The sequence below is a fragment of the Bos taurus genome, chromosome 1 (genome assembly GCF_002263795.3).
Source record: "Bos taurus isolate L1 Dominette 01449 registration number 42190680 breed Hereford chromosome 1, ARS-UCD2.0, whole genome shotgun sequence".
In the NCBI taxonomy this organism is placed as follows: domain Eukaryota; kingdom Metazoa; phylum Chordata; class Mammalia; order Artiodactyla; family Bovidae; genus Bos; species Bos taurus.
This window is the reverse complement of record NC_037328.1, coordinates 59403293-59427046: the sequence shown is the minus strand read 5'-3', so window position 1 is coordinate 59427046 and position 23754 is coordinate 59403293. Positions and strand designations below refer to the sequence as shown.

The 23754-nt window shown below is 35.6% G+C and overlaps 1 protein-coding gene across 23 annotated transcripts in view; it reads left to right on the top strand.

The window, feature by feature from the left end:
• The window catches only part of ZBTB20 (zinc finger and BTB domain containing 20), an 862801-nt gene that overhangs the window by 387680 nt on the left and 451367 nt on the right, over positions 1-23754 (top strand). For 3 of the 23 annotated variants that reach the window (XM_059890166.1, XM_059890170.1, XM_059890171.1), the window contains exon 1: positions 1303-1516. The exons of the other annotated variants lie outside the window; for them this stretch is intronic. The gene's annotated coding sequence lies outside the window, so the exon portion shown is untranslated. Of the gene's footprint in view, positions 1-1302; positions 1517-23754 lie in introns of those variants that run through there. 23 annotated transcript variants of the gene reach the window in all.

Below are 23754 nucleotides of genomic sequence, written 5' to 3'. Positions count from 1 at the left end.
TTCTGCTATATTGTATTGTAGTTTTATGTTTAGATTTTCCCTTTTTGAGTCTGGTGGCTAAATTGTGAGCTTCTTGAAGACAAAAACTGTGTTTTATTTATCTCTCAAAACATAGTATTATTCAGTTCCTAGAATTGAGTAGGGTGCTCAATAAATATATATCCAATAAATTGATGAACTTTCAGTCACACACATACACACATATATTAGATCAGGGCATGAGTAGAATGTCCTATATCTTTGCATATTCTTCAAGTGCTTATGAACCTTTTAACATTCCTTATAAACAGATTGATATATCTCTGAATGTTCTGGTCACTTTGAGGGAAATTTTCTAATCTTTGAAAAAATTCTTTTTTTTTTTTTACCTTTTCTTATTCTTTGTTTTTACTTTGAGCATCATTTTTGTCATGGACACAAGTGTGCTGTCAAGTATTGATTGTTTGACTGGACCATACAGTATTTTGAATCCTTAGTTTCATTCACACATTGCCTGTTTGGTAGCTTTGGTCAAGCACGTTATCTGTATGTTACATAATAAATCCATGGATTGTTTCATTTAACTAGAAAAATAAAAATCTTACTTTCAAAAAAGTTCTCAGCATTTAATACAGTGCTTGGCATATTGTTAGGACTCAATAAATGTTTGTGGAATGCATGAATAAGTCAGCCATTATTGTTAACTGTTTTGAGGTATGAGATTAAGAAAAAAAAGACTAAATGAAATGCCCAGTATCAGGCAGCCGGGGGGACAGCAAATCTGACATTCAATAATTCTTACCTCTGTGTTTTTAGACTGTTACACAAGCTCACTGAGAAGTGCTGTATATGTCTGATTTCTCAACTTCACCCTGCAGTAAACTTTTGCAATCTGGAGGCTAGAGACCTCTTTTGTAAATGTTGTCTGCCCGATGACTGTGTTGGCACTGAGAGGGCCTTAGCAGATAAAGTGGAGGAACATATGGCTCCCATCTGAATACAAATTGGTGGACATAACGTGGTAATTCAGCGGAGATGTCCTCTATATTGTAAACCGAAAGAGTATGATTAGAGGTGTTTATAAACGGCGTCTGAATTCCCCACACACACACACCCTCCCCACCTCTTTCCACTGTAGTTTTATCGGCCTGAATCATAGCCATCTAGCGTCCCAGGCTCACTGCGTTATTTGTTAAAATGGCCAGCGTGAGGAATTATTAATTAAAGCTAACAAATCACCCTGACGAGCTGTGCCCTGGCATGGCTGAAGGTTGATTGGCGAAAGTGTTCTCCTCTAGAGAAAAGACTTTTTGTGCTTGTGACGCAGTCAGGGACGGATTATTGAATATGCAAGTTAGAAGAAAAATCACAGGACAAGCAAATTGAGTATTTACTGGCAAATAATTGCTCTCTTAAGCTGTGGCTCTCTTCCTAAATTCTTAACATTCCCGAGGGTTAGAAAGAAACACAGAAAAATGCATCGGTACAGAGTACATTTCAAAAAAATTACCTAGACTGATGTTTCAGACTTGTGCAGGTAAGTGCGATTATGTGTGCGTGGAAAGTGAAACAACAAGGGGAAGCAAGGGGAAAATGGGGGAAATGTGTAATCTGGTGGGTTTTTAAAAATCAATTTGTTGTTTATTGAAATACTGCTCGGCGTATTTCTGCATTGACTGAGAGTTTAGTTTCAGTGTTGGATTTATTGTGAAAGTTAGAGAAATAAGAAGGAGGGAGGTTTCTCAGAGTTACTTTGTGCCTTTATCAGCAGAAGAGTATGTTAATGCTTTGCCCCAATAATAGTTTTAAACTTTGCTCAGATATTTGTGGATATTTGTATAAAACTATCACTTGATTTAAGACTCTTCAGTTATTCTCAATATTATTCATTATGATCTGTCTTAAGAGCATCCCAAACATGTTTGGGTACAACTATTGCTTTTACTTTTCAAAGTAAACTCTGTTTTACATTAGCACCAAGCTAGTCCTTGTTCAGAATTTCTAAAAGGACATTACAGTTCCGGAATAGTTACTTAAACTTCAGGCTTCTGTAATAACCAGAGTGTCCTTATTGTCAACTGTGTGGTCTTTTTATCTGAAGTGTTAATCAGACTACTGAGTTTCGTGGACATTTTAAGATAAGTGAGACTAGGGTTAGAGACTTTTTCAAAAGACATTTAAATACATAAAAGCATGAGTGTGGAAATGAAGGCTCGTTTTATGTATAAAATACTGACATTAAGAAACAGAGATGTATTGCTAATACAGCTGGGTTAAGTGAACAATATTATCAAAACACATATATCCACTGAATTTCATATTCTGTGAAAACCTGGAATATGTGCTTTCATCGACAACAAACTGTTTTTGAAATGAGAGTAACTGGCTGGCGAAATAGCATTTGAGAATTGTAATAACTATGAATAACATGGATTTAAAACAAAGGCATAAACATAATTTAAACTAAATTAAGTAATTAATAATTGCAAAGTGCTTTAACAATAAAACATCTTCAAGACAGTAAGAATAATAGTAATAATAGTAATAAAAGTGGAAAGTCTGGTAATCACTCAAAAATTAAATCAGATAACTAACATAAGTTTTTAGATAATCAGAATTTTAAAATGTAAATATTTAACTTATTTTACCTTCTAATCTATTCCTGAACCATGCAATATTGTACTGGCTACAATTTTTCCTTACTATATCTATTTTATTAGAAAATGACTTCTCTTAATATGTAGAATAGAGCTCAGAAGAAAGTTTAGAAAGTGTATTTTTTAAAGGTTTAATTCCCACTGGATAACATTCTATCCTCAAATTTCAAGAGGCAGCCCCCTTAAAGTTTCTTGTGACTATATGAGGGCACAGTTTGGTCCATTATTTTCAAATAGCAAAGGGCACATTTAAAGCATATGTTCAGAGACTAAACCATCTGCCTGCTTTATTATGAATACCACAGAATTATGAGGACTTGGAAAGGCTCCGAAACTGAACCAGAGTTCTGTACAAGATTTAAAAAAAAATACAGCACTTTTGTTTTAAAAAGTGCTTTGTAACCACTTACTTTTGCTAAGTATTTCATTAGTTCTTCTGTGAGAGAATTGTATCATTACACCATTTTGATGTATGGGGAGTCAATGGCAAAATGTAGTTGAGTGACATGAACCTATGGCAAGTTAATGGTGATATTTTTGCTCTGATTTAACTCCCTCCATTTAAATGCCTCTTAGAGTTTTGGATTGACTTATCAATAGTGAAACTCACAGTGAACTGAGGAAACATAAAATGGTGACCGCTAGAATAAAAATGAAATCCAGCTGCTAGCTTCTGGACTGTCTACAAATGAGTTGCAAGAGACAAGTAGAGGTCAGACTAAAGAGCATATCTGTAATCCAACTGTGATGTATTCCAAGTATCAGTCAACTGTTGGTGCCCATGATGGTAGGGGGGGATTAAAAAAAACAAGGGCAACTTGGCATTATTCCTGCATGGTGCTATATTCTTTTGATATCTGAAAGGATATGAGATCCAGAAATTAATATAACAAAAATCATATTTGTGTCTCAACACAATAATAGTTCAGCCCAAAGTGGTTAGATAAGGACAAATTAAGATGAGTGTCACTGTTAAGATGTCCAGTGCCCAATTAGAGTTCTTCTAACTTACCTGAGTTGTTACTAGGATCAGTCTGAGACTAGCTGGATCATTATCAGAAGAAATACAGAAAATAGACTAAACCCATTTTGAATAGAGGCTTTCATTGTTGAAATGACTTATCACTGTTTGTTGCTTAATGAAAATTATTTAAGAAAGTAACACTGGAGGCAGAGGACTAAAGAGTTTCATTGAAGATTTTAAGATATATACATATATATGTATGGAAGAGTCATATAAGTAAATAATTATTCATATATATTTCTGTGCATCCATTTATAATTTTAAAAATAAAAAATATAAATTACACACCTTGTTAGGCTGATTAAACCTAGGAATTGGTTGTTTCTTGTTTTTTTTTTTTAATACAATCAGTCTAAAAGACTGAACACACAGATTTTAACACAGCTATAGTTGGCTTTCAAAACTGAAGGATGTCAAAATTAATGATCTGGTGCCAAAAATACCTATGTTCAAATTCACATGGATATTCTCATAGTAGTAATTTTAATTTTATACCTCTCTATATTGCAGTCCTACAAATAATCAAATGAATTTATTAGCCCAAAGACTATAAAATATTTCCATTATTTCAAAAGGCTAGTTTTTATTTTATATTTTAGGTGAGTTTTATATATATATGGGCTTCCCTGATAGCTCAGTTAGTAAAGAATCTGCCTACAATGGAGGAGACCCCGGTTTGATTCCTGGGTTGGGAAGATCCCGTGGAGAAGGTAATGGCTACTCACCCCAGTATTCTGGTCTGGAGAATTCCATGGACAGAGGAGCCTGGCAGGCTGCAGTCCATAGGGTCACAAAGAGTTGGACACAACTGATCAACTTTCACACACACACATATATATAAATACGCACAGAGACACATATACTCTTTGTTTTGTTTTTCTCATATATTTCTACCATTCAGTTCCAAAAAGGGAATTCAAATGACTGAGAAAGGAAAAGATGCAAGTAATACAGTGAAATACATGAAGTAAAAGTAGATAAGAAAGGTAAAAACAAGAAAAGAAACAATAAACAAGGGCAAAGATATAGAGTCAAGAGTGAAGTTGGTACACAAACTACATTCGATGAAGTGCTATACATTTTCCTTTAAATTTGCATGCAGTCAAGTCAAAGAGAAAACCATGGCAAGTTATGCAATTTATAACACTCATACGAATAATTTAAAAATCTCCATCATTCATTACTAAGGTTCTTGGAGAATGACAGACTCTGAATATTTAGAGAACTCAGTCCTAATGGAGCTTCCACTGAAAATAATTATAGGCTACAGAGACCTAGAGGTCAGGACAGAATCAGCAGTTACACTTTTGTGAGGCACGTGTAGAGGAATAGACTATAGTAATCTCTTTTCAATCCCAGGCGAGAAGTTTCTTGGGAGGAGGAAGGGGAAGCTCCAATTAGTGCAGTTATGTTGGCAAGACCAAGGTTTTATGGAAAATAGGGATTTCAGGAGAAATTTTAATAATTATCTCATATAAATATATGTATACATATATAGTTTAACAAAAAATCAAAAATTTAGAAGGCATCCACTTTTATAATAGCCATTAAAACACATTTTATCAAATAAACCTCTTGAATCAACTCTGCTTCCCTAAATTGTTATTGAAATGTTGCTGTACTCCTGCCATTTTTTTCCTACTTTTACTTGAAGCACACTGTCAGTCTTTGTGAAGTTTTAAAAAGAACCTTTTCTGGCTTAAATTGAATGTTTCTTGCCTTTGCGTCCTTCCTTGGTTCATTTTCAAAAGTCTTAGCAAACTACCTGGTCTTTTCATGGCAATTTTGATGGTTAAGTCACATTGAATAGGTCTGTCTTTTCTCCATATTGAAAAAGTAAAGCATAAAGTTTTTTTTTTTTTTTTCCACAATTCCTCTGTAGCACAATCCATAGTATGTAGTCCAAGGACCACCTGTATCAGAATTACCTAGGATGTTTGTCAAAATGAAGATCCCTGGACCCTATTCCTGAATTTCTGAATTAGAAGCTCTGAGATTAGAGTCTGAGGATCTGCAATTTAGGAAGTTACCCAGGTTAGTTACATACACTAAAGTTGGAAAACCACTCTTACAAGATTGTGACTTTAAAATTTCTAGTATATGAGTATAAAATGGTAGAATTTCCACTCTATAGTTGATGAGAGCTAATTATGTATAACACAGGCCAAAACACTAAGGCATATTAGGTGATGATGGATGGCCTTTTCGTGAGACTGGGAAGATCAAGCTTAGAAAAACATTCTGAATTTGTTTGAACCCTTCAAGTCATATCTCACCATTACAGGAAGATGTTCTTAAAATTTTTAGCTGTCATTTACTGAAAGCTACTATGTGCTAAGTCATGTGTTGCATCTGGGTAGTAGAGATACAAAGATGAAAAAGAACAACTCCATCCATTGTCTGAAAAAATGCATATTCTAGGATAATTTATTACTACTAAGATATTATCTTCTCTGTGCTAGGATAAGTATGAATTGCACATAATATTCTCTTGAGTAAAACTGAAGATTCCCATTGTATTATATCAGTATGAATTTATACTTGATAGAAATTTTATATAATAAACCCTGGTACAACTTGGAAGCTGCAAAATGCAAGAAACCATTGTCGGTTCCTCCTTCTTCCCCTCAGCAATAGACTGCATCCCCCAGTACTGAAATGGGAGGTGTCGTGGGGACCTACTAATTCCATCTTTGTCCTCTATCAGTGATTTGATACTGGGATTCCTTTTGAGAGGAGGAAAGGGATATGTAAGTAAATGCATCTGACGTTATGAAGACTTGTATGTCCTTTTCTACTGCCTCATCTAAGGCCTCAGCTGACCTGTAGGAAATGCTGGAGCCTAGCCTCCCTTGTTGGCAGGTAGGGCAAAATATGGAGGAACTTGAGTGATCCTGCCTAGTACCCTGCTCCAAAGTGTCATTAGTACCAGGAATTGGTATCAACAGGCTAAAAGAGACATTTTATGCATAAAGGAATCTGGTAGCTGGTCTGAGGAACAGGATAGAACTTGCAGTTTCATTGATGATTCATGTTTTCCTGGAAAAGTACTGGAGACACTCTCCCCTCTTATTATTTCCAGAACAATATGAGAAATATTGTGAGACCTTCCATATCTTTTTTCTTTTCCTTCCCTTTTCTTCAACATATATTTGCTATGTATTTAGTGCCATGCTTTCTTTTAGGAACTTTAGGGATAGAATGATGAATAAAGTTTCTACTTTTCGGAAATCTATATTAGGGTATATAATGTATTAGGGTTAGAAGGGGAATAAAATTACTAAATGTAAAATGTAGAGTAATGCAAGTATAATATGATTCATTTTAAGAACATTGCTTGCTGCACCCTCCATGACATATATATATATATATATATATACACATGTATCTGTGTGTGTGCATGTGTGTATAAATACCTATTTCTTGATGCATTTATAGACTTCACTGGAGAACAGACTAGTCAATCCAGGACTCTGCTTATTGTGGGAAGCTTTTTTTCATAGGGACCTGCACAAAATGTAAGGGGAAAAACAAGCACACTACAAGGATCAATATGTGTGCACGGTCAAATGCAAGACCGTTCTTTTCCATCTTTTTGCTTACTTGTGTGTATGTTTCCTGGGTTTTGTTTTTGTTGTTTAAGATCTAAATGCTAGGCACTTCAGACACCCTGGGGTCTAAGAGTTAGGGTCAATCTTCAAATAAACAAAGTAAAGATGACAAACGACTAATAATAGTATGTGCCTTGATAAGGGTCTATGAGGGATGCAGTACTGTCCTAGAAGAGATCAGAGCATAGGCAACAGGAAAGGTTTCCCAGAGGGATTCAGGTTTTAACTTAGACTAACAATGCAACAGTAAAACAAAACAAAAATATTTTTTAAAGTAAACTAATTTTCACCTGATCACAAAGGTATGACACCAGTGTGTCACCTAATATGTATCCATGATGAAAATATTCTAGACAATAAGACAACCTATATTTTTTTTTTAAAAAAAGGGAGTATTGGAAATCATTGGTTAACTCAGCACTTGAGAGAAACCATTGTTAACGTTCATATGAAACTTTTTGAATGCGTATTATGTTCCAGAGTTATGCCAGCCAGCCACGGTCTTCTCAGAAGGGAACATTTTAATTAGCAGGCAATATGAATAGAAGCAACTCAAACTTTAACTCCTGTTGGCTGTCTTCATATTTGGTATTACAAACCAGCTGGGTCCCACCTGGAGTTAGCGTAGCTAGGAGAGCATATATGAGTGTTCTCCGGAACAAACATGGCACCTGCTGCCGCCCTCACCTAGAGAGGTGTGAAAGTCAGGTTCGTTGACTGCTTCTTCTCAGCCTGTGTGACCTTGGGCGAGTTATTTGGCCTCTCTGTGTCTTGGTGTCCTTCTCTGTCAAATTGGATTACTAACAGTATATACCTCACAAGATACTTTGAGAAATGAATAAGATAATGCATATAAAGTGCGAATCACAGCTCTTGGCACCTAGTGTAGTATTCAGTAAGTGCTGTCATTAATATGATGCTGACTACTATTACTATTACAGTTATTTTCATTGCCAAGGAAACTTGCTGAAAACAGATTTTGTCCAGTGCATCTGCATTGTCACTACTGACAAAACAACTCAAAACACACTTCTTACTGAGGGTGGGACAGAGATATCATCTTTGCCACACACATTAAGAATCTGAATATATAGCTGAAATTATAATATAATTCAGGAGATAAAATGACATTATGCAGACTAATTTTCTGTTTCTAGATAGAAATGATGTTTAAATCTGCCTTAAATGCCCTTCCTGTTACAGGTTTTGTTTCAACAATCTGTGGCTAACTAGGTTTGTTTAATTAAAGAAACTTTAAATCCAAAGCCCTAATGTTTTTCACATAGTACTGTATTTTTTATACCATCAGTGACTGAAAAAGATTAGAAACATAATTTGACCTAATGAGGCATCTTCAGGAAGAAGAGACTTCTACATTGTCAAGATCTGTATTTTAACATGATAGTGAACAAAAATATCTAGCCTAGCAGTGCCACATGTTAGGTGCTTAAATACATATTTTGAATTGACTTACAATTTGCAAGAAAAAGCACATGAACATCAGTGTAGATGTTCTATAGAAGTGAAAATGATTTTAAGAGAAAGATTGCACAGTAGAAAAACAATATATTAGAAAAATTCATTTGTGTGGAATCTTGACAACATATTATGTTAACTTTATAAAATAGTAGGCTTGCCTCAGTATGAAAGGCAGAAATGTACAGTGAAAAGAATGTAGACTTTGTAGTTGCACAGCCATGTATTCGGTTATTCCCTCCACTATTTGCATATTATATAATCATGGATACATTATTTCTTGTGGCTAAGTCCTTAAACAGAAAATGGGGCAATAATGGCCTCATTGCATGGTAAGTTTGTGTAGTGCCTAGAAGAGTTCTTCGAGCATGATAGATAAATTATATCTATTGACAATGGCAATAACAATAAGATAGAAAAACCCTGTGTACAATAAATATAAGCCTATTATGTGTAGAATATATATATATATGATTCATATGAATTGGTATATACATTCCAATATAATAAATACTAATACCTGAAATTGCCTTGCTTAATATTTGGCATACCATCAAAGTGCTACATGTAAATTTTACCTATTTAAATGCTATTATGAAAAGGTCTGCCGTATTTATTTTAGTTAAATGAAGATAAAATTAAAAAATCTAAAACCAACTCTATCTTTTGAAGAATGACAATAAAAGCAAAAGCCACCAAAAGATCTGTTACTAACAGTCAAATAATTTGAACTTAATGCAAATAAAGAGCAGGGAAAATACTCCATTTCAAATGATAGAAAAAGTGAATTAACTTGAGAGACTCTTAGGTGACCCCTAATCTGGATAGTATTAATTGGAAGCATTTTAAAGATCATAGGGCTATTATTTCTAGTTTCTGTGGTAGCTACATATGGAAAATGGCTGCAGATATTCACAATACAAAAATAGTTCATTGCTAAATTCGAAATTCTGTTAATGTCACAAACAGTGGGATGTGAAACACAAATGAATTGTGCTGACAGTTGAGTCCCAAGCTGCCTATTTTTTTTTCCCTCAGAGCTGCCCATATTTGGCTTTATATTTTCTCCAGTCCTAATTTAACCCATCAATATTTGTATTTTCTGAAGCTAGCACCACCTTGGAGCAGACCACTTTTAAGGATTTTATTCCTAAATGCGTCTGGTTCCTAGGAATTTTGCTCTTACTGCTTTTCTTCCTACTGATAGGTATTCTTGAATCTTTCTTTACCTCTCACCTTAGAGTCAGAGTTTCAATCACTTTTTAACCTACAGGCTTCTTCTCTCTGGAGTAACATGTCTTTCTATTTTTCTTCATCTGCTGGACACATTTCTTCTCCGTGTTGCTTTGACTTCCTGTCATCCTGATAACCTACATTCATTTCCTGCTATAGTTTTTTTTTTTTAATTTGTTTTTCTAAATGTCACTCTTATCCTGTTTGGTGGAAGATCTTTATGATCCTAGATTTGGGGAACAAAACTAGATACACTATTTTATGAACTGAATAAAGCTCCCTTTTAAATACAGCAATTTGATATAGCCATAAGCTAGCTTGACTTTGGGAAAATGTCATTTTAAAATATCTCTAAAATGCATTGTCAAAATGACCAAGTTATTTTGGCTTAATGGATTTTGTAGCTTGGACACCAAACCTACCTCACAGAGCAACCGTCCAGGTGAAATATATTTTATCTGCATTTTACTACAGACAGTGATTTGGCTACCATTTATTGAGTGACCTCTCTGCACCAAGAATTTTACATAAAATTCTTAAAACAGTCCTGTGATATAGCTACCATTATCTTCACTTAATAGATTAGAAAACTTTGACCTAGAGAGGTTAAATAACTTGTTAAGGGGTGGAAATGGGATACACACCCAAGGTTCTAAGATGCCAAAACTCATCTTTCCTCCTTTACCACATTCTTGTGCCTGGTTATGTATTTATATTTTGGTAATGGGAAAGAAGTTTGTAGTATAATTTAATTGGGGGCATAGCCAATTTCCTCAAAACAAACAAAGTAACGATGAGATTTCACTGTTATCCTTTCTATAGAAATATGAGCCTCAGGTTGTGGAGTCACTAGATCTGCAGAAGGCTGAAGCACATGAATGTAGGTAACTTCTTTACTGCTCCCTTTGGTTTCAAGAGACAGGTTATTACTAGTTCTGAATAAACTGGAGCTTAAAATGGGTGGTTCATAGACCAGGGATTTCAGGTTTCCCCTCAAAAGTCTCCGGTGACTTCTCCTAGTTATTTTCTCCAAAATTGAAATCTGATGATTTTTCTCAGCAAATGTATTCTGTGATCTTTTCTCCCACCAAATTTCCGAAGAATTGTTGTTAGTAGTACTTGTATTAGTACCTTTATAAAGTAAACACGCAATGCAGTTTTAATACATTCATCATCTATATGCTTATCTTATGAGGCACTAATACTATTTTGCTTTTATATAGCACTTCATGGTTTACAGTTTGGAAAATACATACCAAAGAGATAGCATTTAGGAGGACATTGCCCTTTCCTTGGGCTCACTTCAGATGGGGATATACAATGTAGCTGGAGTTTGGACATGCAGTAAAGCAGTGGCAGGACTACCCTCCTGCCGAGATTGAGAATCGTTACTTTCCAGATTAATACTTGGTGTTTGCCCTGTGCAGTTGGACCATTCAGTTTGCCCATTTGCAATCCAAATCCTAAGACCTTGCTTTGAGCAAGGACTTGAATGTTAGTGTAGATAGGCCTAATTTATCTCTTTGCCACAACCACTTAACTTCATTTGGGTCAAAACCTCCAAGAGGAACTCTGGAAATTTCACTAGCATTTAGAGTGAAATTTTAGCTTAAAAAAAGAAAAGAAAAGAAAAACAGTAACAAGAGCCCTGGAACCATCTTTCTTCAATATTCCCCAGAGAAGAAAAATATAAAAACCTTATTGTATGATGCTAAGTTTTGGTTTACACATCATGAGTGCTCTTCTTAGCTTGCAAACTCACCCTTCCTCTACTCCCAATGAATGTTCAGTTTCCTTCTCGAATTCTGGCTATTGCCAATTTTGATATATGTCTTCACTATTATTTAATACTCTAAATTTAAAATAGATGTTTCATTCTTACTGTTTTTGAAGATTCAGGAGGCTTTATTTATCTAAAATTACTGTAAAACTCAGCCCCAAATCCTGTTTTTTAAACAAATAAATATTGCCATTTTTTACAAGTCTGAATACCATAGGCTATTTTTACCCTTTTTCTTTATCCCATAGTTCAGCTTTTATTCTTCTCTGTACAGCACACAGTCCAAGAAATATAAGTGAAAATGAACAATTCCAGAAGGTTAGCATAGGAAAATTTCCTATTCTTAGTTGTATTCAAAATGTTGTTTCTAACCTATCATTTTCAGCAATGTATTATAATATTACATAAATATTAATATATATTCCCAGATATTTGTTATCAAAAATATGGAGGAAAATTCCACACATAAATGTCCCAACTCCTTGCCCTACCCCAGATGAATTTTGGACATGAGAAAGTTTCTTTCCAACAGTGGGATGTCATGTTGTGCTTGATGAATTTTAACATTTGCATCCCTTGGTGCTCATATTTGTGAAGAATATTAAAGACTTATGACTTCTTTTTCCTTTTAGCTGCACATGGCTCAATCTAATAAATTTTAAATACAGAATCAATATGGTTATAATCCCAATCATACCACATTTAAAAAGCAATGTTCTAGACTGTGTTTCTCTGCCAGCATGACTCCACAAAGAAAGCAAAACCAAACAAAACTTTCCTTAAAACAGAGTAAAATGTGACTTGCAAAAACTGTTTTAAAAAGTGGTTTCAACAGTGAAGAACAACCAATTTCGCAAACACCATGGTAGCCGTTTCAAGCTGTAGAGTGGACAGTATACAGGAAAAATCAATAAAGGGAAAAAAATCTCTGTCACATATGAAACCTAAAAATAACATTAAAGACCAGTTCCCTCTCTATTCATCTATTATTGCATTCCACTAAAATGTGCTGGAAAAAAAAAAAAAATCAGCCAACTTCTACTAAAATGAAGTGTCCAGGCAAGCAAGTCTGTAAATAATTAAAAGAATAGATTAGAAGAGAGGAAATGGTCTGGGAAGAGTGAGGATGAGGAAGAGATCAAGCACTTAAAATGTTGAATGTACCAGAACCAGAAAACAGGGAGAGGAAGAACTTGTTCTTCAAAAGAAGATACTTTCCATCCTTCATAACAACACAGACTTGATAGTCTGATAATAGAAGCCCTTTGGGTAGGACCAGTGGAAGAACACAGTCTTCACAAAGCCTTCACTAAATGTTCAATTGCCCAGTGCAATCTGATCGACATGTCCTTATTTCTAGAATTGAGTAAAACAAATCAACATGAACAACATATGGTTTAATAGTTAACTTTTAGAACAAGGGACAGGGAGATGCTTTTATGCCCAGGCCCAGTGTTCATTTATTACTAAAGTCTGTTCTGAGACCATTTGCAGCTTTCCAGAGAGTCTGACTTTGGCTTAATTAACACTTTGTTCTGTAGTCTCCATTAATACTTGTGAATCTTTGTGATAAAACATCTTCTAGAATCCAAAGTATTAGTATTAATATCATTATTAATATTATTATTATTCCTTTCTTATGTTGGTAATTCTCTCTCCATTTTCTTATTCCAGAAATAAGTGCAAATTTTTTGAATACACAGAGTTTCTCTGAAAAAGTTTGTGTTTTCTTCCAAGTTGGAAATTTGTGATATTTGAAATACCTGGATTTTTTTAATGACCAGAGACAGAAAAGATCCTAGAGACAGAAAGGTCTGCAAAGAAAGAGGACAAAGGAAGGGAAAGAATTGTGTATTTAGGCTGATTCAATCTTCAGGGCTCTATTATTTGGCTAGTGGTCTTTTTATTAAGATATCTGCTATCTCAGAATTCTAATCAGACTTTCCCTCTGTAACTAAGAGACTCTCCAACTTTTAGCATTTCCTGAGCTCCTCAAGAGTAACCACGGACTAGGGTTTGGTATACCTTAATGAATGGGCATTGGGTTATGAACAAGTACTAAGGGAAAAATAACAAGAAAATTGAAGACAAATATGCAACTGTTGGAAGTACCTGGTATGGAATTTCTGTTAGCAATATAGCTAAGGTAAACAGTAACAATAATAACAATTAAAAAAAAAAAACCATTCTTCTCACTCCCCTCTCCCTGTTTTCATTTAAAAACAACTACCATCATAAAAATAGCCCAGGAAAGAGAAAGAACTCATGTCTGTATTTGTGGTGTATGATCACATATCTTTATTGTAGTTCCACAGAGGCCACACATTAACAGAGTTATTCGTCCCTGATGTTTCTCAGAGATCATCTTTGTGTATGTCTCCATAGCTGTTATGATAGTGTTACTATTTACTCTTCTTCATTTTCTCCTTTTATTTGGGCTCTTTTTTTTTTTCTTGTGAAAGAGGCTCTTTCTCTAGCCTCTTTAAACATGTTCACCATTTCACTAGGACAGATGGGTCCTTCTATATGATGCCTTTTAAAGTGATAAGATAGTAGGAATAGATTTCGAACAATATTTTACCAGCACTGTTGAAAAATTAGCAACTGTATATTCTATATACACACACAGACGCTGCATAAAATGCAAATTCTATTCATGTCTGATCTCTTCTGCATTTATATAGTGACTATTGCTGTAGCATCTAAGCACTTTATGCTATTTCCTCTTATTATTATTTACCACCTGATCATTTCAAAGTGCTTTTTACAATCAGAGAATTTCATTAACAACCCATTCCCTTGCTCTTTGTTTTTCTGCACCCTTGCATGTAAAGCTATCAAGCATCTTAGTAGCTATATCAGATAAATTACAGTGAAAAGATAGAATGCTGCTGACAGGGGGATAGAGGAAAAAAAAAACATTCCAAAACATCTTCTGAAATCCCTTTTGTGTTTTATACCATCCAAACAATAATATTGTAGAAGTTATATATATATATATATATATGTTTGAGTGAACATATATATATATATATATATATATATATATATATATATATGTTTGAGTGAAAACTCAACCAGTAGATACTTTCATTTCTCATGGTTTCCACCATTGCAATAATCAGAAATGTGACATGACCAAGGGGAGTACTTGTCTGCAGTTCACACATACAGAAGTCTGGGCACTTGAACCTTCTCACTGTAGAAAGCTTGTGATTTCTTATTGCTTCTTGAGCTGCCTTTAGCCCAGAATTATAGAAGTCAATCCATTTTAAAATCCAAAAAGCTACTGTTATACTTTTTTAAGCTGAGAGATAGAGACTTGTTTATAAAAAGGTTCATTGTGATTATAGATGAAAGTGCGTGGTTGGTACTTTAACAGTTTGATTGAATTAAAATCAAGTTCATTCTGGGGTTTCCTTCTCAGCTTTACTCCTTGCTTTCTCTTTGACTCTAAGCTAATTGCATAACCTCTGGTTGACTTGTGCCTCATCTACACATTCAAAGTGAAATTCAGAAATGAGGTTATTAATCTAACTAATGTACACTGTAATATTATTTCTCTGTTTCTGCTAGAGAATTTGAGATTTCTGACTTAAGCAGATAGCAATAAAAACTAACACAATATCCTTTTGTTCTTAGAGAACAACCCTATGAAGTAGACGGGCTTGCCAGGTGGTGCTAATGGTAAATAACCCACCTGCCAATGCAGGAGATGTAAGAGATGCAGGTTGATCCTTGAGTGAAAAGATTCCCTGGAGGAGGGCATGGCAGCCCACTGCAGTATTCTTGCCTGGAGAATCCCATGGATAGAGGAGCCTAGAGGGCTACAGTCCATAGAATCGCAAAGAGTTGGACATGACTAAAGCAACTTAGCGCACACACACACACAGATGAAGTAGACACATCAGAATCACCTGGAAATTATCTGAATCACATGGACCGCTTGTTAAAAATGCAAACTGCTAGGCCCTACTTTCAGGGTTTCTGATTCTGAGTCTAGCGGTAGGGACTGATAATTTGCATTTCTAACAAGTTCCCAAGTGATGCTGGTGGGGACCACACTTTTAAAATCACTTCACTAAGGGAGATGTAGCTTCAGTACAGAAAAGGAAACTGATGTAGCCTCAACTCATGGCAGTAAAGTGGCAGAGTACAGACAGAAACCTGACTTTTGACTTGAAATCTCACTTGGTTACAACATACATTTCCTCTTTACTTCTACTACTTCTTTGTTTGGAATGGCTTTTGGTTGCAATGAATCCTGTATGAAATAGCATTGTAAGGGAATATTTGGCCATTGGATTTTCCCCTTGGGTCTAGTAGCTACTCATTAGATTTGTGAAAGAAAAGAAGGAGGACTTTCCAAATTTTATTGATTAGCTTTGGTATGAAGGGCTTTTAAGGCCAGCTTTATATTTCCCTTTTGGAGATGAGAGTGATAAATGAGGGTCTTTGTGTTCACTCATCATAGCCTGTAAATAGATATGAATGGGTGTCTCTTTGATTGGACTTGTGACCATATTCTGCTATAACAATGCTTTTTAAAAACTTTCACATATATATTACTTTTCCAATAGTCTTGATGAAGGAACATAGCAAGGAATATGTAGTGGGGCTAGGGAAAAGCAACTACAAAGAGACTGAGCATGGTGCAGTGGTTTGCAATCCAGGCTGCATATTATAATCACCCAGGAGAGCTTGGAAATGAACACACGTATTTGCATCCCATGCACAAGAAATTCTGGTTAGTTGTTCTGAGGATAGGGACTGAGTATCGATTTTACTTCCCAGTTGATTCTAGTGTGCAGTCTGGGTTAAGAACTATTGGCCTTGTGGTGAAGAGCCTGGATTTTGAAATCAGACAGATCTTAGTTCATATACTGGCTCTTCTATTTAGTTACTGTGCAACTTAAATAAGTTACTTATTCTCTGTCAGCTTTAGCTTTCTCACCGGTATAATGCAAATTATAATAGTTGCCTTGTCGGATATTTGTGAGAGTTAAATGAGATGATGCATTTAAATATTTGACATAGTTCTAGGCTTGTGGTACAAGTATATTATATGTTTACTGCTTTTATTATATTTCACTTTGGCTTCCTTATTGATAAAGTGAGGAGGCACTTTAGTATGAAAGAAAATGCAGATATCTTGGGATTCTCTGTGGATACTTGGTTGTCACCTTATCCACGGTATCCTGCTCAGTTCCATCTTGCCTTTTCACTTCCTAAACATGCATATTTTGTTAGGCACTGTCTTTGAAAGACACATTTTACCAAATATTTGGTATATTTACAACTATATTTACTACTCTCTCCTTGTTTTCCACCAAGATTGAGAACTTGATGAACAAATTGAGATGAACTTGATGAGAACTTGATAGAAAAAATTCACTGAAATTCCCATATAGGATATTGGAAGTGTGGTGCATGGTTGACATATAAATTTAAAAAACAATGGCAAAGCTTTATAAACCTACAAAATTAATATGGCCCTACAGTTGATTGCTATTTTTCTGCCATCACTCACTCTCAGAGTTCATTCCTTGGTAGCTTTCATCTCAGAGAAAGAAGGGTACACAGATCCCACTGCTTGAAGATTGTGCCATCTTGTTGGTTGTGGTGATTTAGTTGCTAAGTAATGTCTGACTGTTGCGACCCCATAGGCTGTAGCCCTCCAGGCTCCTCTGTCTTGGGATATTCCAGACAAGAATACTGGAGTGGGTTGCCATTTCCTTCTCGAGGGGATCTTCCCAACCCAGGGATGGAACCTGAGTCTCCTGTCTCCTGCACTGCAGGAGGTCTCCTGCGTTGCAGGTGGATTCTTTACCGACTCAGCCACCAGGGAGGTCCCTATGCCACCTTGTTAATTACCTTTCTTTTCCTGGATTTCCTCCTGTAAGTCTTAAAGAAGCTTTAGTACACAAATGAGTAGTAAGAATTTCTGAGAGTAATCCTGGTTCTCTTAAGCAATTTTTGCTTATCTCTACCTGTGTTTTCTAGGTTATGTTTTGTATCTCCAGTTTTAAAAATTAGATCCTTGTATCTCTCTTCAAGTATATAAATTATGTTTTTGGATAGACAGAGAGGAATTATTTGACTGTCCAATGAAAGTACAGATGGTTCCATTTTCCTTGACTCATCTCACAGCACACATTAGTCAGGTCACATGCCTATTTGGGAATTTTTGTAGCACTAGGTCACTTGCTTAGCTTTAGGGCAAATAAAAGACTATTTGCCTGGCTTTTAAGTTTGTGGATCTTACACTGTGCCTGGCATGGAGATAGGAAGGACATTTTTTTTCCATTAAGCTTTTTCACTGTGTTTTGAAAGGAAAAGTTGAAACAGAGTCCCTACTGAGATTTTAACATGTTCCATGGTGGTAACCATAGGAAATAGGGAAACAGAAAATTTTTGGACAGAAGGAAGCCAAGGAGTCCATCTCAGCCTGTCCTCAACTCTCAGATACCAGTTGGACTCTACAGTATTATTTTTATCTAGGTGTACATCCATTGCTTTGTGTTTCTATAGCTTGCCATCTGATAGAAGGGAAACGTTGCTACCAATCATCACTAAAAAGGTTGCTCTCGAAACTGTACTTAGATCCCTCTTCTGGACAAATCAATGGAAACATTCATTTAGATTTTAATAATGCTAAATCATGGAAGGCTTTTATTTGGAAAAATAAATTTTGATGTTTAAAGAAATTCTCATAGGGTGTTACAATAGAGCCTATGTAAACTTCAGTTTTAGAGAGCAGTACTTGTTTCACACAAAGATATATAAACACAGAATAATGAAATTTTTCTTCATTATACTCAGGGTGCTTAAATTCATACAAGGAGGCACCTTCCTCCATGTTTACATACCCACCACCTACTCTTCTCTTCCTCTGGCTGCCCCCCTGCCCTAACCTCTGGGGATCAAAAATACTGAAATCAAACCCACCTCGCATTTCTGAAAGGTTTTCTAATGCTATTTAAGTGAAGTGTTTAATAAATAGGTCTACTGGCACTCTTCTCTAAAAACTTAAATATGAAGATTTTTAAGGGGGGAAGGCATATTTTTGAAATAATCCAATCTGATAGAACCCTATTGAGAATTCACCAGTTTGTTAATTTTATACCTATGGTAGTACCTCCTAGTTGCTTTCATTATATGGCAATTGTTATGAATGAGTTTCTAAACTTCACTTTCCATGGTTACATTCAAATAGTATAGCTAACCAAGTAGTCGGAGAAGGCAATGGCACCCCACTCCAGTACTCTTGCCTGGAAAATCCCATGGACAGAGGAGCCTGGTGGGTTACAGTCCATGGGGTCGCTAACAGTCGAACACGACTGAGCGACTTCACTTTCACTTTTCACTTCCATGCATTGGAGAAGGAAATGGAAACCCACTCCAGTGTTCTTGCCTGGAGAATCCCAGGGACGGGGGAGCCTGGTGGGCTGCCGTCTATGGGGTTGCACAGAGTCGGACATGACTAAAGCGACATAGCAACAGCAGCAACCAAGTAGTAGTCATGGCTATTAGCAATTTTTTGACACATATTCAACATGACAGCAGTTATTTTTTCTTTCTCATATCTAGAGTAGTCAGTTAGTCAGTTGCAGTCAGTTCAGTTGCTCAGTCATGTCTGACTCTTTGCGACCCCATGGACTGCAGCACTCCAGGCTTCCCTGTCCATCACCAGCTCCCGGAGCTTACTCAAACTCATGTCCATTGAGTCAGTGATGCCATCCAACCATCTTATCCTCTGTCATCCCCTTCTCCTCCTGCCTTCAATCTTTCCCAGCATCAGGGTCTTTTCCAATGAGTCAGCTCTTCACATCAGGTGGACAAAGTATTGGAGTTTCAGCTTCAGCATCAATTCTTCCAGTGAATATTCAGGACTGATTTCCTTTAGTACCATTGACAATAGTACCAAACCTTAAAATGAATTATGAAAATTCAAAATGATAAACTTTTAAAAATGTATCTATTACCAGGTCAGAAATAGTACCTCACAAGAATGGCACCTTAGCATCATTATTATTGCCATTTTAAACTGGACCACCCAGAATGCATAATCCTATACCAACACAGTAAAATTGGGTCATCCATTTCTGAAAGATAAATATCAGGTACATTCTAGTATAGATGAAAATATCTCAAAGATACAGACCCCATAAAATGGGCATATTCCTTAAAGTCTGGGAAAGGTTTGCTCAGGAGAAAGGTTGAAAGGCAATGTGGTATAATGTTTGAATACCTATGCTCTCGTTCATACTTTGCCACTTAATGAGTCAATCTTAAAGGATTTAACCTCCTGGTGCATTGGTTTTCTCATCTACCACAAAATTGACCTCCTATATTTTAATAATGATCAAAATAGTTAGTGTCATAAAATTATTTTGAAATATTCAGTGTATAGTCTGTTAATCATCAAGTTTTAAGTAGGGATTGGGACCAACTATTGGGGAGAAGATCCTCTGTTCCAAATGTTGGAGACTAATTGAATGATGTCAAAGACTGGAAGTCTGCACAGGTTGACAACAAAGGCAGAGCCAGAAATAAGGGGTTGGCTTAAGTAGGGCAGTCACAGGGTAGACTGTGGTTTTGAAATTAATAGAAGAAATTTGAGACACTGGAATCTTTGAGGAAGCATATTGCTTGATCAAATGTGTTATCTCTTGTGAGTCTCTAATGTTCAACACAAATAATGAATTGGAAGAGCATGTCTAACAGTGAGGAGCCCTGGTGACATACAGGGGTTTGCCCTAAGACTATTGTCAAACTTAAATCTACCTCAGGAGCTGGCTTCAAGTGCAGATTCGAGAGCCACATCCCTACAGATTCTGATTCCACTGTAATTCTTGGCAAGCCTGTGATTCTTCTTTGAGATCAGCCTTGGTGATCTGGTTGCTGCTGTCCTTGAGACCACACTCTGAATTTTCTGTCACAACCATTCAGTGCCCTAGCCTTCACATTGTGTAGTTTCTGGTTATGGGCAGAACTGAAGGGGTTATTTAATGCTCCATAAAGCCCTACAGACAGAGCCTTTTATTTGTGTCAATGGAAATTCCATATCTTTGAAATTTTCTGTTTGTTCCTATTAAATTTGCATGTTTTAGCATTTAGGGAAGAATACAAATAGATCTGTTTGGTCAGAATTTTTACTTAATTTGCACTTTAGCATCTATCAAAATAGGGAGTCTTTCACAAATTTTGGTATTTTTTTGTCCTCTTCCTATGCTTGTGCCCAGCTGTCTTCACAAAACTAAAATGAATTTTAAGACATAAATGAACAATTCCATTCAATATATTTATTCTACATTGTCATATGAGGCACTGGTGCCATCTGATCTAACCTCTCCAAAATCCTTGAGTCCACAGGGTAAGCAAGAAATATCCACATTACTAAGAAATTTTTGTCATATGAAAGAAAATCTCTCCATCTTATTCCACATATTCAATTCCCTTGTCATTTTACATTATAAATAAATAACAAACCAATTTGGCACATGCCCACCGATTAAAAATAAAAGTTGTCAGAGTGAGAGGGAAAAGACAAAAATATGAATTATTAATTATAATATTAAGCAGCACAAAAAAGCAAAATATAAAATGATATCACCGAAAAAGACATTTTATCAAAATGAAAATGAGACAATGATATAATCTTTATCATATACTTTGCATCGTTGTCATTTTTAGCCAAAAATATATTTACTGTATCTAGTGCATTTATATAAAATTTGGTAAAAAGATGCTTTAATTGTGGTAAAATAAAGAAGTTATTTATAAAACAGCATGAAAAGAAAAACTTGATTTAAAGTTATAGATTAAATTATGTTATTGACCTGGTGATGATATTCACTATTATATTACTTTCCAATTGTCCACTACTGGAAAATGCAAAAACACTAAACTAAAAGGAACAGTGACTTTTTTTTAAGATAATTTTCAAAGTTCACATAGTTCATGTTGGAATGAGAATGAATATGATTTTTTTTTCCTAAATGGAGATTTCAAATGAAAATTCGTGAATAAGGGTTTATAACTAAATACAGATTTTCAGGCTTCCCTGGTGGCTCAGTCAGTAATGAATCCACCCACAATGCAGGAGACTTGGGTTCCATTCACTGAGTTGGGAAGATCCCCTGGAGAAGGAAATGGTAGACCGCACCAGTACTTTTGCTTGGCAAATCCCATGGACAGAGGAGCCTGGCAGGTTACCGCCCATGGGGTCACAAAGGTTGGACAGGACTGAGCAACTAAGCGTGCACAGCAAGCAAATAAACCAAAATGTACTGTAATGCAGACAACAGAATGGATGAGTTTTGGAGATATGTTGTACAAAAGAAGCTGGAGCTCAGCAGAGTGGAGCAATTTCGTCTCGAGAACAAAAGATATCGGGCTTTAATGAAAATATTTCTTACTGTGTCTCCCTAAATCACAGATACCTCAGCATTTGTGCTTGATGAGTTTTCTTTTCCTAAGTAGGCTCACCTTTTATTTTTAGTAATTTAAAGGCTTATTTCTGATAAAGTTCCACTTGTTTCATGAAATGTCTTAAAAATTTCCTTTGGAAACAGAGGCAATTCTGAAAAAATTCCCCATGTTTGGAGTAATCTCACAGGAGTTATCAGCATAGACTCTGAGAAAAAAAATCTTTGTTTGCTATGCCCATGAATTCCCGTGAATAGCAAGTTTGGTTCTGTTTGGTAGCATTTTTATTTTAACACTATAGACAGCTTCCTTGACTTGTGTTAAATTTGCTTGTCTCATCTCAGTTGGTTTTGTTCATCTTGTCTCAATAGTTTATTCTCTCAGGCATAATGTTATACTACCATCCCAATTTCCTTGGCAATGTCTTTGTTTTTAGTTTTTAACTGAATTTCGTGTTCATGGATGTTGAGTGGCAGGTCTGTATCCAGGTACAAGGCAAAAAGCCATATGTCTGCATGCAGAATGAACTGTGTGTTTTTGTGTTGCCTACATAAAATATTTTTCAAACAATTAAATCCTCAGAGTCCTATTTAATAAAAGCTTTTGTGTCACAGAATAACTTGCCACAATGCCTGCCAACATGGGTTCTAATTTTAGTTTATCTTGTCCGTGAACATCTAACTTGGGCTCTTAAAACTATATCATTCTCATTGTGGTTGCTGTTATTATCAAACATTTCTTAAACATCCCATCTATATTGGTATACACAAAAATATTGTCCCCTCATTGCAGGTTAAACCATAAAGAAATCAAATACAGTGAAAAATTCCATTTGTCTTAGTTCTCATTCTATTCTCATTAGTAATTCCCATTTGATAGAGAACATCAGTCCTTCCCATGTTACTGTCTTGTCCAAATATTCATCCAGAAGTGACTTTTCTGTCTTTTGTAGTCTTCAGTGACTGTTCATTAAGTTTATACTTCCCTCGTAAATCATGTAAGTTTCATGGCCTTCCACTTTTTTTTTCTTTTGTTTCTTTGGGGCTCACTGGTTCCCAACATGTACAGCCATTTAACAGCTGCTATCATCGGCTGCTCTTCCTTAGTGTGATTTATTTTTAATAATGTTCTTTTTTGCCCAATTGTGATAACCATTCATCTCAATATATTGCTCATAATGTTTAGCTCTTTTTTGAGTTTTACTTTTTGAACCATTGAGTAGGAACGAGAAAATAACACAAGCAGTGACAAAAAGGCTAATACAGAACTACCAAAATGAACCCCCACAATCCCATGTGATAACTCGGATGGAGCTGAAGAGATCTTATTCATAGAACATTCTAGAAGCAAAGAAAAAAAACTCTAAATATAAAAAATTAACCAGAAGAAAACAACTGGCTTTTAGGTGTTTATCAGTTTTGATTATTGCAGTTAATAATATTTATTAGAGCTTTTTATGCAGTAGGCAATGCACTAAACTTTCATTCATTATTATTAAGAATTCAATGTATTTTTGTATGAGGAATGGACTTCTGTATGATGTCAAGAAAATCATTATATACA